At 43.7% G+C, this 20,336-nt stretch overlaps 1 pseudogene; it reads right to left on the minus strand.

Moving 5' to 3' along the window:
- Window positions 1-1,559: 1,559 nt before the first annotated feature.
- LOC128048719 (antigen WC1.1-like) overlaps window positions 1,560-20,336 on the minus strand; it is a 58,662-nt pseudogene continuing 39,885 nt past the window's right edge.

Below are 20,336 nucleotides of genomic sequence, written 5' to 3' on the forward strand. Positions count from 1 at the left end.
AATCACAGCAGGATCACGTTAACATTTTCAATAGTAACCAGTTTAAAGCAATCTTGAAACAATATGTTTTCAGAGAAGTCCACTAGTCTGAAATTCTTCCTTTAAGTTTTCAATCATATCAGATACCTCCATCCACATATTTGAAACATAAATACCCAAATGTTCCTGATCTTCCCATCTACATCCCTTCTTCTGCATCCCCTCTGCCTAGGTCTCCACTTTCTTGCCCTGCTGTTCCACCTGGAGGCAGGGTGTGGTGAGCACCAATTTGCCTTCCATCAACTTAGAAAGAGATATGAGCTGATATAATTCACTCAGAGGGATAGATTACTGGAGAGACAAGAAATAGCAACATCCTGAAGAAATAGCACAAAGGGATGGAAAGAATGGATTTATAAGGATTTGATAACCAACTAGACATGGGAGAAGAGCAAAAAGGAACCTCTCTCTACTTGAGAAATAAACAGATAAAGTAACCCAGGGAATGGGTAATGAAAAAGAAAGATGCAGTTACCTCAAGTTAGATTTTTAACTGGTCCATGAAAATTTAGGCAGGATAAGAAAAGCTGTATCCATTCTCTCTTACCAGCCAATGTCCCACTTTGAAACTCACATCCAAATCTGGTGCCCAAGAATAGGTTAAAAACAGGTGATGTGACATCTCAGAGAAGAACATACAGGATTGGGTTTTTTTCCATGAGTTTCTGAAATGAAAATATCTCCTGCCATATTAATAAACAAGAAATGTCACAGCCATTAGCGATTTCTGGCCTTCAAATGTGAATGAGGGCTCCCAAAACTGATCGAGGGGATGCTGCCACCCCCTGCATGGTGATTGCTGAGGAGCTGGGGGATGCAATCAGCAGCCGTCTGCCGCTCCGTAAGGTGAACAGGGAACCAGGGTTGGCCCCAGATAGCTGAGCTGCATGTGGAAGGAATGAATCCAGTGAGTCCAGAGGCTTGCATCTTCCCAGAAGCCGAGTGCTAACTTCCTTAACTTGATACCTGACTTTGATGTTCAGTCTGCCTGCTGCCTTTGTTGCAAACTTGTATATAGGCTGACTTCCCCTCCTGCCTCCTTGGAGCAGTTTTCTCAGAGCTGCTGAGATGCTGTCTCCAGGGCCTGGAGTCCTAAACATCCCCACCAAATGAAATAACTCTATCAGATTCTGACTGTATTTTTTGGTCGACAAATTCATCTTGCTAGGTTTGAGGGTGTGAATGTAGACAAAGTTTAGGTGCTTTTTCTAAGTAAGAGTGACCTGGAGCATCTGTGATCCCAGGCAAAGTCATGGCCTCATTAGCCTTTGAAGGAGGTGAGAAAAGAAGGCAGGACGTCTTGTTTTCCTTTGAGCAAAATGGTGTTTGAGAACCAGACCAATCCTTTAAAAGCATTTGATGTGTAACTTGTAAATTAGCAACACAGCAAAAAGTTACTTTATTCAGAATATTTCATTTTGAACAATTTCAATATAACACAATTACAGTAGGTCAGCATTACTGCATTAAAATACAGGCAATTAGAATATCTGAGAATTCATCTCATATTTAATACAACATCATGGGAAAATCACTGTGGATGTTCCTGAGGCACATCAATGTCATCATACCCAGGGTCCCCTTTGTCCCCCTGGAGCAGCCATGGGCTCTCTTCTCCTTCCGCAGGATCAGCTTCCTCTCCAAAGACGAACAGAGAAGAGCCTGAAATAGTAAAGAAAAGTATGATTAGAACTGAGACAAAGGGGACCAGACCGTGTTGTGGAAGTGAGTCAATTAAGTGGTGATAACAAAGCACCCCTGGGACCCAGGTGTGGGCAAGGAGGTTCAGGCTGTTTCACATCAGTTACAGTGAGGATGGATCCTGGCTGTCCTCTCAGATCCAGTTCATGTGGTCTCTGGGGCCTCAGTGCATGTGGAAACCCTGCATCACAGGAGACCTGTGCTCACACAGGAGCTCTGGGAAGACCTGCCTCCAGGCTACACAATCAGCAGGGAGATGGCCAAGAACGGTAACAACATACCAACGAGTTTAGTGTTCTCCTCTCACAACAGACAGACGTGAAATTACCATGAGAGGGAGAGTGGACACAGGGAAATATGAGTTCCTCACTCACAAACCAGCTCTGCTCTTAGTTAACTTCTGTTCCCAAATGTCCACAAATAGTATCAAGGTGCAACCACAGGATGCCCCTTCCCAGGGACCACACAGGCCCTCAGATGGAGAAATGCTTTTTTCTAGAGAATGAGTGTCTTCTCTTGGCTACTGAAAAGTCTGGAGCAAATTAGACTTTAGCTGACCACAAATTCTGGTCTACGAACTAGCAACATGGCTTAATGTTAAGGCCACTGCATATCATAGATTTTGTACATTAGTGCTGACATATAAACAGAGCTCATCTTAAATTATCAGAATACTTCACAAATTCAATACCGCAGTACATTTTTAAAAATCTCCGACTACCTTTCATGTATAAGACAGCACAAAAGAGTTATCAAAACACTTGTTCTATTTGTGGATTTCATAAATATGCTCAAATAATCAAGTTTTCTTTTCCTTTTGGCCACTGAACAATGCTTGTGGGATCTTAGTTGCTTGACCAGGGATTGAACTCGAGTCCTAGCAGTGAAAGTGCAGAGTCCTAACCACTAGATTGTCAGGAAATGCCCTAATCTGTAAATCTTAATGCAAGCATATCACATATAAAGTGAAAATTTGTGTTGCAGTATGGAGACATAAATGCCAAAAGGAGAATGATTCCTCACTGCCAAGGAGTGTGATAGCATTAAAGATAGTATATGGTTGAGACTGTCATGTCCAACTCTTTGTGACCCTATGGACTACAGCCTGCCAGACTCCTCTGTCTATGGGATTCTCCATACAAGAATACTGGAGTGGGTTGCCATTCCCTTCTCCAGGAGATCTTCCCAACCAGGAGAGATCAAATCTGGGTCTCCTGCATTGCAGGCATATTCTTTACCATCTGAGACACCAGGGAAGCCCATCAAATTCATGAGATTACTGATGTTTTGAAATTCTAGAGAGGCTGGGCATGGAGGAGCTCAAATTCACCATTTCCAAGACAGAGACTGAAGACTGCAGGAGAGGAGCTGACCCCACTCACCTGTCTGAGACCTCATCCCATCTTTCTTCTCTGGGGGCACTTCCTCTTCTCTCACCTGAGAGGCAGGAGGAGCCCCAGGCACTGGTACCTCTTCAGCATCATCATAACCCTCACCAGGGGCATCAGTCCTCTGATCTGGGGCTTCTGGGGCAGAGCAGGGGTCAGATGAAACCACGGTAAGTGGGTTCGTCGGGGAAATACCTAAGATCCCTTCTGACCCAGAGTTTCTGAGCCGCTAAATAGAGGCACCTTGTTTCAAAAGATTTTTTTTTCCTCTAAGACCATGTTTCAGTTTGAAGTGTTCATAAGCCAAAACATGATTTTACACATCTTTCTCAAAGGAACTCTCATACCATTAAGCATTACTAAAGCATTTTGACAAATTGTGCTTTCCAGATGTTATCTTTAGAAACAATGTGGTTCTGTTATGATTCTGGACACAGAGAGCCCAGCTCCAAATGTGAGACATGACAGAACAGCCAGAGAAGGGGGAGGATGGACCCCATCTCAACAATGGATGCTACTGCTCCATCCAAGGAAACCTGTTTCCCTTGCCTCTCATCTCTCTATGATGGAAACTCTCCTCCCCAACACCCAGCTGAGGCAGGTCCATCTCTATTACCTGGAGCAGATCTGGAGTCCTCATTGTCCTCACCATCTGACAGGAAGCCTAATGTGGAGACAAACATCACACAATGTACAGAATGACCCTCCCCACACCCAAAGGAACAGTGTTAAGGTTGAGAAAGAACTAGCCTGGCTCACGCAGTGTAGATGGGGGCTGGGGGCTCACAGGGCTCTGAGAGGCCATCCTACCACTTTGGAGGAGCTGCCTCTGTGAATCTGGGGCATGTGTGGGGGCTGCGGATGCTGAGAAGATGAACACAGCCAATGAGAGGTGACAACCAGAGGTCCCAGGAGGGCAGGCAGAGACACCCACCTGGAGTGTCCAGAAGACCCTCCTTCTGTGTCACAAGGTAATCAAGTTCTTCATACACAGCTTCAGCAAGAGCATCTTCATAGCTGGAAAAGGCTTAGAGATGCCCTAGCAGGTCAGAGATGCTGCCCCAGACACCCTGGTCCAGCAGGCTGAGAGATCCCTCAGTAGGTCAGAGATGCCATCCCAGATACCCCGATCCAGCAGACACACCCTTTATCTCCCCAGTGCTCACAGAGGGCTTGTCAGGACCTCAGGTTAACTTCCCACCCAATGCACCTGTTGGCACCTTCTCCCCTCATCTGGCCCTGAATACAGCTCAGACCCAATTCTGTCTCATCTCACAGGAGAGGCTATGACTTATGAGAGTTCATATACCAGTCCTAAAAGCCTCTGCCTACTCAGCACTCAGAGCTCAGCACGGAGCACATGAAGTTCTGCAGACTCAGAACAGACACCTGGCCCAGGTTCCCCTCCTCACACCTGCCCCATCTTCAGCCTCCACACACTCTTGCTGGTCCCCAGTTCCCCCTGCAGCCCACCTCTGCGCTCTGCTCTCCATCTGAGCAGCTGAGTCACCAGGATGACGAGGACCAGGAAGAGAAGGACTCCCAGGATGAGGCAGAGGACCCAAGGCAGGGAGAAGATGCCAGGGAGAGGATTCGAGGCTGGTCTGGTCCCTAAGAGAACAGGAAAGAGGGTTGGAGAAGGTCCTGGGCAGAGAAACCCTCTGTGCCAGAATTTCCAGAAGCTCTGAACAATGGTGTCCCAGTTTCAGATACAAGTACACTAACAGTGATTCTCCAGGTCTCCTCCTCAGACAAGCCAACCTCACTCCAGCGTGTTGCCCCAAGGCAGAGCCAGCGATTGACACTGAGCTGCACTGCCAAAAAAGCCTCTGAGGACCCGGCTCATCCCCTCTCCTTAGGCTTCAGGAGACAGAGCATCAAAGACTCCTGGGACCTGCACATCACTGATGAGGAGCAACACTCAGGGGCAGGGGGGAGAACAGTAAATTCTGCAACATGGGAACCAGACCCATTTGGACCCCGGGCATGAGAACATTCTGACCCCGGGAACCAGGGTAGGGGAGTTCCCCAACGTAATGCCCTGGCTCCTCCCCAACAGCCAGAGGCTCCTCAGACTGTTTCCTCTCCTGAGCTGTCAGAGAGCCCACAGAACAGGTCCCCAGAATCTTAGTATTCTCCCCTGATCATAGATGGATCACAGTACCTGCTGTAGTTGGGGGCAATGTTGTCCTTGCACCTAAAGAGAAAAACAGGAGTTTGGGTAAAGGGAATTGGCCAGAATGCAGGGCAGCCCTTTTTTCACTCTTGAGCCTGAAATCACCACTCAGTCTCCACGACATCAGTGTTTGGTCTTCCTGGCTCCCCCTTCCTAGATCAGAGCCCCAGCACACAGGATGTCTGAACATAAACTCCCCACCATGCCCAGCCCAGCCCACTGCCCCCGTGCTGCCCAGGGTGGACCCCAAGCCCCTCACTCACCTGAGCACCTCACACCAGCATCCTCATCATGCTTGCAGTCGCTCTGCCCCCAGGGCTCCGCAGCACAGTCCCACAGGGAGGACTCCCGGTGCCTGCACTGCACCTCGTCCAGCCAGATGCTCCCATTTCCAGGGCCGAATGTCGCGGCCTGCACGGCTTCCAGGGCCTGGCCACAGCCCAGCTGCTGACACACCACCTCGGCCTCTGCCAGGCTCCAGGAGTCATCACACACGGTGCCCCAGGAGCCGCTATGCCAGACCTCCACCCGCCCTGAGCACTCGCTGTCTCCTCCCCTGAGCCGGAGCTTCTCTCTGTCTGAAAAGGCAGCAGCCCCTCCTGTGACTGCCCTGGTGGGAGGAAGGAGCCTCTGGGAGCCACAGGGGAGGGGGCGGGGCTGACGTACCTGTGCAGGGGGCAGCAGCTGGACAGCTCTTGGGTCTTCTTCCTGCAGAAGCAATGATGGGAAGCTCTGGATCAGGGATGGCTTGGGGAGGTCTTGTCCCCAAACATGAGTATCTAAGGTTTTGGTCACAGTCAAATGACAAGACCACAGAAGCCTCATCATCTACTTGGCTGAGAGGGTCACTGTATCTTATCAGCAGCTGAAATTACTTTATCTAATTAGTTGTTTACCATAACAACAGCAAACAGACACAGAAACAAATATAAATACACATGTACATTTTGTAGATTCAACCAAAACCCATCAGTTAGATTTGAAAATATGAAATCATACTAACGACATCCTACATGGTTGGGAGTGACACAGAAGCAGACAGTAAGTCACCTGCACACGAGATATAGGCTTCCTCCTTGGGAGAGCATGAGTTGTAATTCCAAGGGTCAGAAGGACACTGCCAGAGAGAGTGGTCAGTTCTCTGGCACTGGATTCCATCTACCCAATGGGGTCTAGAACCTTCCCTGAGACCAACAGAGGTGTTGAGACTTCCACTGTCCCCACAGCCAAGCTGACTGCAGATGATGGACACGGTGACATCATCCATGGGGCTGCGGCAGACACTGCCCCAGGTCCCGCTGTAGAAAACTTCCAGCCACCCAGCACACTGCTGGTCCTCACTCACCATCCTGAGGGCCAGGAACTCTGAGATTGAAAGGGAGGAGATGGGACACAGTGAGCATTCCACTCAGTGCTCTGGGTTTTCCTCTCTCCCAGAAATAGTGACCATACACCCCTGACCCAGCGGAGGAGATGCCCACTGGGTGACAAGACTGACTTTTGCCTCCCTTTCACTGACTTTGCCCATTGTTGTTTGTACATCTATTTCTACCACAACAATGTAGATATGAACAAAGAGGAAGACCAAACGGGGCAGCTGCAGTGATGGGAGCTGAATCCTGAGTCCTGAGAAAACTTCTAAAAGAACATGTAAAAGGAATGTGATGTGGACAGTGAGGTGGTTGACAGAATAATGGACCCCCAGAGATGTCCACAGCCTAATCCCCGAACCTGTCACAGTTACCTTACATTTCAAAGGAGATTTTACAGATGTGATTAATAAGGACCTTGGGATGGAGTGATAAATCTCAAATATTGTGGATTAATCATGTGAGCCCAGCCTAACACATCTTTAAACCCGCTATGCTGAGAAATGCGCCATCTTTCCCAGCTTCAGTCAAAGGGAAATGTGAGTGAGAGAGAACGGTTGGAAGAGGCACTGTTGTTGAAAAAGAATAAAGAGGGCTCTAAGCCAAGAAGTGAGGCCACACAGGAAACCAGAAAAAGCTGGGAAAGAGTCCTGCCCAGAGACTCCAGGAAGAACGCAGCCCTGTGGACACTGGGATGTTGGCCTATGGAGACTCTCTTCAGACTCCTAGAAAACAGAACTGTAAGGGAAAAATATGAGTTTTCACTATGCCAGGCTCCTCTGTCCATAGGATTCTCAGGCAAGAATCCTGGAATGGGTTGTCATGCCCTCCTCCAGGGGATCTTCCTAACCCAGGGACTGAACCCACATCTTTTACATCTCCTGCAATGGCAGGCAGGTTCTTTAGCACGAGCACAACCTGGGAAGCCCAGGATTTCCAGGTGTTACTTCCACAGATAACTGCAGAGTGAGCCCTGCTTTCAAGTGTTAACTGTAAGAAACAGCTCTGTCAGGAAACACTACTGAGAAGAAAGGACCAGAATCTCAGCTGATACAGGAAGAAATGAAAGCACCTCATCTTCACGTCTGCTGGAAAGACAGGCTCCACGGGAGGAAGCCTCCTTCTCTGGTCCTTTCAGCATCTCTCCCTCAGGGCTCAGATCCCCGTCCTCCAGGACCCCACCCCTCCCCCAGCCTGTGGACAGTGTGCAGCACTGACCTGAGCAGATGACCCCGGCGTCCTCCTTGTGTCTGCAGTCGTGCCGCCCCCAGCCCCAGGAAGGGCACCTCCACACGTGGGATTCATTTCCTGTGCAGTTCAGGTCGTCCAGCCAGATGGGCCCTGATCCTGCTCCGAAGTGAGCAGACCTCGTGGCATTGAGGGCTTCTCCACAGCCCAGCTGCCTGCACACCACGCGGGCATCATCCAAGTCCCAGCCGTCATCACAGATGGTGCCCCAGGAGCCTTGGTCAAGAATCTCCACTCTCCCGGCACAGAGACCTCCTCCATCCACCAGGCGGAGCTGTCTGCTGTCTGAGGAGAGAGAAATGGGACGATGGGGTGTTGACCTTAGGGGTTGAGTAGCAGCTTCTGTTCTGTGGGACTCTCACCTAAGCAGTAGGGGGCGCTCTCCTCTGAGGCTGCAGGGCCTGCTGGTTCAAACACGGAGTCGCACTGGGGCAGCAGCTGGGTCTGGTTTCCTGCAGAAACAGCAATGATCAGGGGTCTGGTTGGGTTGAAGAACAGGAAACTGAATTAAACTAAATAATTACCTAGTGATGGATGAAAGCTGCAACAGCAGTGAAGTTATTATAGAGTTCAGTTTCTCCATGGAGAGGTCTGCTTCTGACAGTGCCACAATTTTTGTTTAAGCAAAGCTTTACACTGAGAATGAGTTAAATACTGTCTTCTATACCTAAATCTATATCTAAATAGAAGAAGCAAAACAAAATCTTTTCTGAAAGATTTCTAAAAGTTTTTATCTTCTTGTCTGTCACTAAAAGAAGGAAAAAGCTCATATAAAAGAGATCAACGGAAAACCAAAAGGAAAAAGAAGACTCCCCAAAATTTCCCCAAATATTCAACTATTAGAGTTACCTGACAGAATTTAAATATCCCTGATTAAAGTGCTCTTAAGATTAATTGAAAAGATGGGTTTCTTGGCAGAGAAATTTTAACAAAAAAGAAATAAAAGTTCTAGAGCTAAAAAACTTAATATTTGCAATTTTTTAAGGAATCTCCACAGTGTTCTCCACAGTGGCTGTACTAGTTTGCATTCCCAGCAACAGTGTAAGAGGGTTCCCTTTTCTCCACACCCTCTCCAGCATTTGTTGCTTGTAGACTTTTGGATCACAGCCATTCTGACTGGTGTGAAATGGTACCTCATTGTGGTTTTGATTTGCATTTCTCTAATAATGAGCATCTTTTCATGTGTTTGTTAGCCATCCATATGTCTTCTTTGGAGAAATGTCTATTTAGTTCTTTGGCCCACTTTTTGATTGGGTCATTTATTTTTCTGGAATTGAGCTGCATAAGTTGCTTGTATATTTTTGACATTAGTTGTTTGTCAGTTGTTTCACTTGCTATTATTTTTTCCCATTCAGAAGGCTGTCTTTTCACCTTGCTTATAGTTTCCTTTGTTGTGCAGAAGCTTTTAATTTTAATTAGATCCCATTTGTTTATTTTTGCTTTTATTTCCAGTAACCTGTGAGGTGGATCATAGAGGATCCTGCTGTGATTTATGTCAGAGAGTGTTTTGCCTATGTTCTCCTCTAGGAGTTTTATAGTTTCCGGTCTTACGTTTAGATCATTAATCCATTTTGAATTTATTTTTGTGTGCAGTGTTAGAAACTGATCTAGTTTCATTCTTTTACAAGTGGTTGACCAGTTTTCCCAGCACTGCCTTATGACCCAGCAATCCCACTGCTGGACATACACACTGAGGAAACCAGAATTGAAAGAGACACATGTACCCCAATGTTCATCACAGCACTGTTTATAATAGCCAGGACATGGAAACAACCTAGATGTCCATCAGCAGATAAATGGATAAGAAAGCCGTGGTACATATACACAATGGAGTATTACTCAGCCATTAAAAAGAATACATTTCAATCAGTTCTAATGAGGTGGATGAAACTGGAACCGATTATACAGAGTGAAGTAAGCCAGAAAGAAAAACACCAATACAGTATACTAACACATATATATGGAATTTAGAAAGATAGTAATGATAATCCTGTATGCGAGACAGCAAAAGAGACACAGATGTATAGAATGGACTTTTGGACTTGGTGTGAGAGGGAGAGGGTGGTATGATTTGGGAGAATGGCATTAAAACATGTATACTATCATGTAAGAAACGAATCACCAATCTATGTTCGATACAGGATACAGGATGCTTGGGGCTGGTGCACAGGGATGATCCAGAGAGATGATATGTGGAGGGAGGTGGGATGGGGCTTCAGGATTGGGAACTCATGTACACCCGTGGCAGATTCATGTCAATGTATGGCAAAACCAATACAGTATTGTAAAGCAAAATAAGGTAAAAATAAAAATTAAAGAAAACAATATTTGAATTTAAGAACTAAAGAATGAATGTATAAGCACGTTAGATCAGCATAAGGTAGTTCTTGAAACTGAAGATCAAGGACAAATATTCTATTAGGTTGGTGCAAACATCACTGTGGTTTCAGACCACGAATTTTAAATCATTATAATTAGGCTCAGACATATCTTTATTAATCAAATTAGGAACCATTACAATCAACACATTTTTGCCAATGAGAAATTAGTTTGTTTTTTCCTATAGTGTAAAGCTGTGCTTTGGGATTTGATGAACTCTTGGAAAGCCTTTTCTGCCTCCTGTTGGTTGTGGAAGCATTTTCTCTGCAAAAAGTTGTCGAGATGCTTGAAGAAGTGGTATTGAGTTGACGAGAGGTCAGGTGAACATGGCAGATGAGGCAAAACTTCGTGGCCCAACTCAATTAACATTTGAAGCGTTGTTGTGTGATGTGTGGCCAGGCGTTGCCATGGAGAAGAATTGGCGCCTTTCTGTTGACCAATGCCGACTGCAGGTGTTGCAGTTTCTAGTTCGTCTCAGTGATTTGCTGAGCATACTTCCCAGATGTAATGGTTTCACTGGGATTCAGAAAGCTGTAGTGAATCAGACTGGCAGCAAGTTTGGCCTTGGGAAGTGCTTTGCAGCTTCTTCTCAGTCCCACCACTGAGCTGGTCATCGCCAGTTGTTGTATAAAACCCACTTTTCGTCACAGGTCACAGTTCAATCGAGAAATGGTTCATTGTTGTGTAAAATAAGAGAAGATGATGCTTCAAAATGACAAGTTTTTTGATTTGTGGTCGGCTCATGAGGCACCCACCTATCAAGCTTTTTCACCTTTCAACATTTGCTTCAAATGCCAAATGACTGTAGAAAGGTCAACATTCAGTTCTTAGGCAACTTCTCATGTAATTGTAAGAGGATCAGCTTTGATGATTGCTCTAATTGGTTGTTGTCAACTTCCAATGGCAGGCCATTGCACTCCTCATCTTCAAGGTTCTCATCTCCTCTGCAAAACTTCTTTTAAAAAATTATTTATTACTTGTTTTTGGCTTTGCAGGGTCTTTGCTGCTGCTCAGGCTTTTCTCTAGTTGTGGCGAGTGGAGACTAGTCTTTGTTACAGTGCACAGGCTTCTCATTGTGCTGGTTCTTGTGTTATGCAGAACAAGCTCTAGGGCTTCTGGGCTTCCGTAGTTGTGGTTCCCAGGCTCTAGAGCACAGGCTCAATATTTGTGGCGCACAGGCTTAGCTGCTCTGCAGCACGTGGCATCTTCCTGGACTAGGGATTGAACCTGTGTCTCCTGCATTGGCAGGCAGATTCTTTACCACAGAGTCACTATGGAAGCCCTGCAAAACTTCTTGAACAACCACTGCACTATATGTTCAGTAGCAGTTCCTGGGCCAAATGCATTGTTGATGTTGCAAGTTGTCTCTGCTGCTTTATGACCCATTTTGAACTCGAATAAGAAAATGACTTGAAATTGCTTTGTGTTTAACATCATGTCTATAGTCTAAAATACATATAAAATAAGCAACAAGTAATAAACGATTAGCAAAATAAAAAGCAAGAAATACACATTAAATGATGTGTAACATAACCACATTTGTTTAAGAATACATTCCAATATCAAATGTAAAAAAAAAAAAAAATTCAACAGTGCGAAAACCACAATTACTTTTGCACCAGCCTAACTGCAGGTCACATGGTAAGTGTCCTGGTTAGAGTGCTGTGTAACAAATTTCCCCCCAAAATTTAGCCACTGGAGGAGAAAATATATACTTCATTTTGCTTGAGACTTCCTGAGCCAGCAATTTGGGAGACGCAACAGTTCTGTCTTGGGGTCTTTCAGTGCTGGCACTTAGATATCATCTGGGGCTGCAATCAGCTGAGAACTGGACTGAACCTGTGGTTACATAAGGAAATTCCCCCTAGCATTTCAGTGGTAAAGGGACATCATGACAGCAACCTAATCCAGAAAGATTTTATATGTTCAGAGAAATGAGACAGAATGAACCAAAAACTAGCATTGAGGGATTCCAGTCAAGGGTCAACTGGAAATGTTTATATTATTCTTCTAGCATTTCAGTGAGTCTAAAATTACATCCAAAAATTTTTTAAAATGTTAAAAGGTGAAAACAAGTCAGAGACAATTCATTCCTAGGACATCTTCCATAAAAGAAATACTAATAACATTAAAAAATATATAAAATGCTTAGGAAAAATGTAGAAGAAGGTGGACAAAACTTCTGAGAGAAATTCAAGATCTAGCTGAATGGAGGGATGTATTATGTCACTGGCTTCCCAGATGGCTCAGTAGTAAAGAATCTGCCTGCCAGTGCAGAAGTGGGTTCAATATCTGGGTCAGGAAGAAGCCCTGGAGGAGGGCATGGCAATCCACTCCAGTACTCTTGCCTGGGAAATCCCATGGACAAAGGAGCCTGGCAGACTGCAGTCCATGGGTCACAAAACAGTTGGACACAACTTTGTGACTAAACAACAATAAAAATTATGTCAATGAATTGAGAGAACCAAAATTGTCAAAGTCAGTCATTCTCAAATTTCTGTGTAGATTAAATCTAATCTTAATCAAAATATCCTTATGCTAATTTTTTAGGGAGTGTGAAAAATAACAAGCAGATTCCAAAATTTAGACAAAATACAAAACACCAAGAATGTTGATGTATGACAAAACCAACACAGTATTATAAAGTAAAATAAAGTAAAAAATAAAAAAAATAAAACTCATATATTACACACACACAATAAAATAAAATAAAATAAAAGACTATCCTCAATGATTAAAAAAAAAAAAAAAAACACCAAGAATGACCAACACAGTCGGTAAGAAAAGGGACAAAGTTAAAGGAGTTAATATAAAGTAACCCCTGTAAATTAAAATTATCTAGACTTATTATAAAGTTACAGTAATTAAGAAAATGCAGTACTGGTGCAAAGATAGACAAATGATACAGTGGAACAGAATACAGAGTATTAAAAAGGACTCAGACATATGTGCTCTTCTGCTTAAGATAAAGGTAGCACTGCAGTGGGGAAAAATGTCTTTTCAGAAAAAGATTCTGAGTGAATTGGATGTCCATGTGAAACATGACTTATCTATCTTACACAGATATAAATCCCAGAAGGAACGTACAATTACATGCAAGAAAAAAAGAAACTTTTGTAAGATACTCTAAGAGAATATTTTCATGATCTTGGAGTAGGGAAAGTTCTTTTCAAAGGGATATAAGAAGTATTAAATATATAGGGAAAAGTTGGTAAGTTATATCAATATTTCCTTCAAATTAAAAACTTGCTTCATCAAAGGATACTGTACCATTAGGAAAATGAAAAGACAAGACCAAATGTTAAACACATAAAATAAGTAACATATATTTGTGCCCAAAGTCATTGTCATGCTACATTCTAGCATCATATTTATAATAGTCAAGAGCAGGAAACAACTCAAATCTCTAACATCAGTTGAATGGATCAATGGCCATGTTATCAATGAAAGCAATATTCTACAGTAATAAAAATGAACAAAGTACTGCTGTAAACAACATCATGAGTGAATCCTAAACATAATGTTGAGTCGAAGAAGTCACACACAAAAGAAAACACACTGCATGATTTTATATTAAGTTCAAAAACCAATAAAACACTCTGTGGTAGTAGAAGTTAGATAAGCAGGTTTCCCTGGAGAGGAGGGAGGACACAGTTATTGGAGGCAACAGTGACTCTTGGCGCTGGGAATGTTCTCTTTGCTGCTCTGGGTACATGACTGAAGTCTACACACTTTGCTTATATGCTGTTTTCTATGATCATATGTCAATAACAATGTTGCTTTAGAGGCAAGAATATACAATGGAGTAAAGACAATCTCTTTAACAAGTGGTGCTGGGAAAACTGATCAACCACTTGTAAAAGAATGAAACTAGAACACTTTCTAACACCATACACAAAAATAAACTCAAAATGGATTAAAGATCTAAATGTAAGACCAGAAACTATAAAACTCCTAGAGGAGAACATAGGCAAAACACTCTCTGACATAAATCACAGCAGGATCCTCTATGATCCACCTTCCAGGTTACTGGAAATAAAAGCAAAAATAAACAAATGGGATCTAACTAAAATTAAAAGCTTCTGCACAACATAGGAAACTATAAGCAAGGTGAAACGACAGTCTTCTGAGTGGGAGAAAATAAGAGCAAATGAAGCAACTGACAAACAACTAACGTCAAAAATATACAAGCAACTTATGCAGCTCAATTCCAGAACAATAAATGACCAAGTCAAAAAATGGGCCAAAGAACTAAATAGACATTTCTCCAAGGAAGACATATGGATGGCTAACAAACACATGAAAAGATGCTCAACATCACTCATTATCAGAGAAATGCAAATCAAAACCACAATGAGGTACCACTTCACTCCAGTCAGAATGGCTGCGATCCAAAAATCTGCAAGCAGTAAATGCTGGAGAGGGTGTGGAGAAAAGGGAACCCTCTTACACTGTTGGTGGGAATGCAAACTAGTACAGCCACTATGGAGAACAGTGTGGAGATTCCTTACAAAGTTGCAAATAGAACTGCCTTATGACCCAGCAATCCCACTGCAGGGCATACACACTGAGGAAACCAGAATTGAAAGAGACACGTGTACCCCAATGTTCATTGCAGCACTGTTTATAATAGCCAGGACATGGAAACAACCTAGATGTCCATCAGCAGATAAATGGATAAGAAAGCTGTGGTACATATACACAATGGAGTATTACTCAGCCATTAAAAAGAATACATTTCAATCAGTTCTAATGAGATGGATGAAACTGGAGCCAATTATACAGAGGGAAGTAAGCCAGAAAGAAAAACACCAATACACTATTTACTAACACATATATGGAATTTAGAAAGATGGCAATGATAACCCTGTATGTGAGACAGCAAAAGAGACACAGATGTATAGAACGAACTTTTGGACTCTGAGGGACACGGAGAGGGTGGTATGATTTGGGAGAATGGCATTGAAACATGTATACTATCATGTAAGAAACGAATCACCAGTCTATGTTTGATACAGCATACAGGATGCTTGGGGCTGGTGCACAGGGATGATCCAGAGAGATGATATGCGGAGGGAGGTGGGAGGGGGCTTCAGGATTGGGAACTCATGTACACCCATGGTGGATTCATGTCAATGTATGGCAAAGCCAATACTGTATTGTAAAGTAAAATAAAGTAAAAATAAAAATTTTTTTAAAAATTAAAAATTCACAAGAAAAAAAACCTGGAAAAAAATAAAATAAAATACATTATTCTTCTTCATCCTACTTGCCCTAATCTGAAAAATGAGTGAACAATGAGAAGCACCATATTTCATCATGAAATATCTTCCAAAGCCAGGTTTCCCTAACTCTCTGCTCTTCAGGACATTTCACTCCAGGAGCATCCTAAGTACCAATAGCCCTTCTCTCTCTCTTACCTGAGCAGATCACAGAGGCTGTGTTGCCATGGGAACAGTCAGGACCACCCAAAGCAGTCACAGGGCAACTCCACAGGAAGGACTCAGCCCCCGAGCAGTGAAATCGGACTGTTGAGATCTGGTCACCTCTCTCCACCAAGTGTGGTCCTCTGGAGGTGGAGATGGCGACTCCACAGCCGAGCTGACGACAGACAACATTGGCATTGGCCAGACTCCAGTGGGAGGCACAGAGAGCTCTCCACCGTCCAGAAATGTTTATCTCCACCTGCCCCTCACACTGAGAGGAGCCATTCGTCATGAGTCGGACTTCTGAGTATGCTGGTAGAAGAAGACAGAAATTCAGATAAATCTCATGATTTCTCACCTGAACAAAGTGTGCAGGGAGGTTAGTCCTGACCTGCATCTCACCTGAACAAATAACCTGAGCAGCTCCACTGTGGTGACAAGTGCCCCCTGGACAGGGCACTCTGGGGCACCACCAGAGCTTACGTTCCTCCCCCTCACACCTGAACTCTTCAGCCCAGACCAGGCCATCAGACTCTCTGAAGAGCTCATGTCCCAGAACAGACACAGCCTTGCCGCACCCCAGCTCTGCACAGATGACCTGGGCAGTGCGGAGTGTGAAGTTCCCATCAGACACTGGGGTCCAGTCTTCTCCAGGACGTACTTCTACCCGTCCTGAGCAGGGTCCATTGTCTCCAACCAGACGCACAAATCCTAAGAAAACAACAACAAGAAATTCAGTGAGTGCCCATAGTCCTGGTTTGGCAGATGGAAACAATGTCACAGGCAATAATGTGAAAATTTTTCTTTTTCAGAAGTGGCGCCTGGAGAGAGAATTGGACGCTTATTCTCAGAATTTCATGAGCAAGTTTCTGAAAAGAAACCCTGAAGGATTTTCAGGGTCGGTTTGAAATGGCTGATTTCCAAAAACATGCATTTTGAGGTTAATTAGGAATGTGAATTCCTCATCTAGAGGCCTGGAAACTACAGAGCCCAAGGATACTGCTCTGTAGTGGGCACCAGACTCAGGTTCAGAGCTGAACTAACCCAGAGGGAAGTAGATCCATGGGCCGCAAAGGTTACAGGACTAAGAGCGACACAAGGTTAGAGGCCATCCTGAGATTTCTGAGGCCAGAATGCGGGCCAGTTTTCTCTCAGGAACCGATAATCAAGTCAGGAAAATCATGCGGGCTGGATCTGTGAGTGCTTGCTGAGAGTAGACAGACTTCTGGCTAACAGGAGGAAAGCTAGACATTACAAGAAGTTTTCACACATGTTTCTCAAATTTTCATGGTGAAAAATTCCAAAAATTTCTTCAGTTCAGTTCAGTTCAGTTCAGTCACTAAGTTGTCTCCGACTCTTTGCGACCCCATGAATTGCAGCACGCCAGGCCTCCCTATCCATCACCATCTCCCAGAGTTCACTCAGACCCACGTCCATCGAGTCAGTGATGCCATCCAGCTATCTCATCCTCTGTCGTCCTCTTCTCCTCCTGCCCCCAATCCCTCCCAGAATCAGAGTCTTTTCCAGTGAGTCAACTCTTTGCATGAGGTGTCCAAAGTACTGGAGTTTCAGCTTTAGCATCATTCCTTCCAAAGAAATCCCAGGGCTGATCTCCTTCAGAATGGACTGGTTGGATCTCCTTGCAGTCCAAGGGACTCTCAAGAGTCTTCTCCAACACTACAGTTCAAAAGCATCAATTCTTCGGCGCTCAGCCTTCTTCACAGTCCAACTTTCACATCCATACATGACCACAGGAAAAACCATAGCCTTGACTAGACGGACCTTAGTCGGCACAGTAATGTCTCTGCTTTTGAATATGCTATCTAGGTTGGTCAAAGCTTTCCTTCCAAGGAGTAAGCGTCTTAATTTCATTGCTGCAGTCACCATCTGCAGTGATTTTGGAGCCCAAAAAAATAAAGTCTGACACTGTTTCCACTGTTTCCCCATCTATGTCCCATGAAGTGATGGGACTGGATGCCATGATCTTTGTTTTCTTGAATGTGGAGCCTTAAGCCAACTTTTTCACTCTCCTCCCTCACTTTCATCAAGAGGCTTTTTAGTTCCTCTTCACTTTCTGCCATAAGGGTGGTGTCATCTGCATATCTGAGGTTATTGATATTTCTTCCTGCAATCTTGATTCCAGCTTGTGTTTCTTCCAGTCCAGCGTTTCTTATGATGTACTCGGCATATAAGTTAAATAAGCAGGGTGACAATATACAGCCTTGACACTCTCCTTTTCCTATTTGGAACCAGTCTGTTGTTCCACGTCCAGTTCTAACTGTTGCTTCCTGACCTGCATACAGATTTCTCAAGAGGTAGGTCAGGTGCTCTGGTATTCCCATCTCACTGAGAATTTTCCACAGTTTATTGTGATCCACACATTCAAAGGCTTTGGCATAGTCAATAAAGCAGATATAGACGTTTTTCTGGAACTCTCTTGCTTTTTCGATGATCCAGCAGATGTTGGCAATTTGATCTCTGGTTCCTCTGCCTTTTCTAAAACCAGCCTGGACATCAGGAAGTTCATGGTTCACATATTGTTGAAGTCTGTCCAGAGATCAGTTTGGATAGGAAAAAAGCTCAGTCATAGGAGAAGGGACTGGTCGTAGCCATCTTTCTTGAAAGCTTAGAATTTATCAAAGAACCTGGGAGACAGTGAGTTCTCAGTGGGAGCAGGCAAAACAGCTGAGGTTTTTGATTACTTCATACTAGACATGCGAACTTTAGGAAATGCTAAAAAGTGAAGATAAGTTAAAGTATTTTAATCCTGTCTATATGCTAACTGTTTCTTCCTTTCCTATTTGGATTCCTGAGAAATAGCTACTATGCTGTAAAGAACGAGAGGAAGAAGAAGAGAGCAGAGGTCAAATAGTGAAGTGAAGTGAAAGTCACTCAGTAATATTTGACTCTCTGCGACCCCATGGACTATACAGTCCATGGAATTCCCCAGGTCAGAATACTGGAGTGGGTAGCCTTTCCCTTCTCCAGGAGATCTTCCCAACCCAGGGATCGAACCCAGGTCTGCATTGCAGGCAGATTCTTTACCAACTGAGCTACAAGAGAATCCCAAGAATACTGGAGTGGATAGCCTATCCCTTCTCCAGTGGATCTTCCCAATCCAGGGGTCTAACTGGGGTCTCCTGCACTGGAGGTGGATTCTTTGCCAACTGAGCTATGAGGGAAGCCCAGAGAGCAAATAAGCCATACATAATTCAGAAATTTTCAAATTGCAAAAGCGTCAATATGGATGAAAGGTAGAATATTTGAGGGAAATATTTGTCCAACAAGTTTTTGACACATTTTACCCCCTGTGCTCCTGCCATCAACCACTTAACCCTGCCACCTTTCCCATTTCTCCCACTGCAGACAAGAGAAAACAATCTTAAGAACCACAAGTGGGCGGAAAGGAAATTCTGAAAGGGAAGACCTTCTGTAGGAGTGGAGTGAGGTAGGGTATGTGGTCGGTTAAATGGGGAGTGGATGGGGTATGAAACTGAGAGAGAGACCAAAGAAAAAAACTCATGATCATGGTTTGAACTTCAGGGACAATACTTTGGGTAGAGGAAGGTAATCCAAATAAAAAAGAAAACCACAACATAAAACACTTTCTTTAACACACTTGTCTGGTTTCGAAGTATGCTCATGATAAATTATGTACATGGTGAAATTCTTTCTGGTAAAGGATTCTGATTATATAAATATGTGAACTTTGAAGGTTCAGAAAGAATATTCTAACAAAATAAAAATCTACTACAGAAAACAGAAAAAAAAAAAAAAACAGAAAAGACCTAAAAGAAATTAAAGATTTGAAGGATCAGCTTGACCACTTTTACAAGAGTGAATGGTGAGAGAGAAGATGGTCTGCTTGCCTTTTATTATTTATCACTTTCATCTCCCCAGAGAGACACAGTCTGGTCTGGTTGGGAGTTCGCTCATAGGCAACACATTCTAATTAAAGCATTTTCAGTCAACACTTTTTGGTTGCTATATCAACCCCATAAGATTACTGATTAGGCAGAACACGAAAGAAATATTTGTTATATGCTGTTTTATGGTACCCTGATACATGTTAAATGCTCGAATATACACTGAATGATCAATAGTCTTATATATATAAGGATAGACTCTTCTGAGACAAATTATGACTTCTTTTTTTGTTTTCTATTTGATTTTAAAATTTATGTGGAAGATTATGTGTGTGGAAACTGCGAGAAAGTTTGTGGAATAGAAGGCTGATGTCAGTGGATAAGGATAATAAATAAATAAAAATATATCCTTCTCTGATCTCTTGCTGTACAGACATCCTGCATCCTTAGGCACACACAGCATCCTCTACACCACTCCTGGACCATCAGTGCTGCTCAGAACACCCCACATGTGCCTTTTTCAATTCCTATTACAATCCCTCTCCCTTCCAGCTGCTATAACTCTCTTCTACCTTCTTCAAAAATTACATCTGTCCCCTAACTCCTATTCATATCAAGTAAAACCCCAAATTCAATTCTCTTAAATCACTGAAGTCATCAAGTATAAACTATATAATTTCTTACCATAAAACACAGAAATTGTATTGCTTCCACTTTTGACTTGTCAGTGTATGGCTAAGTGT

This window comes from Budorcas taxicolor, chromosome 5, assembly GCF_023091745.1.
Source record: "Budorcas taxicolor isolate Tak-1 chromosome 5, Takin1.1, whole genome shotgun sequence".
In the NCBI taxonomy this organism is placed as follows: Eukaryota; Metazoa; Chordata; class Mammalia; order Artiodactyla; family Bovidae; genus Budorcas; species Budorcas taxicolor.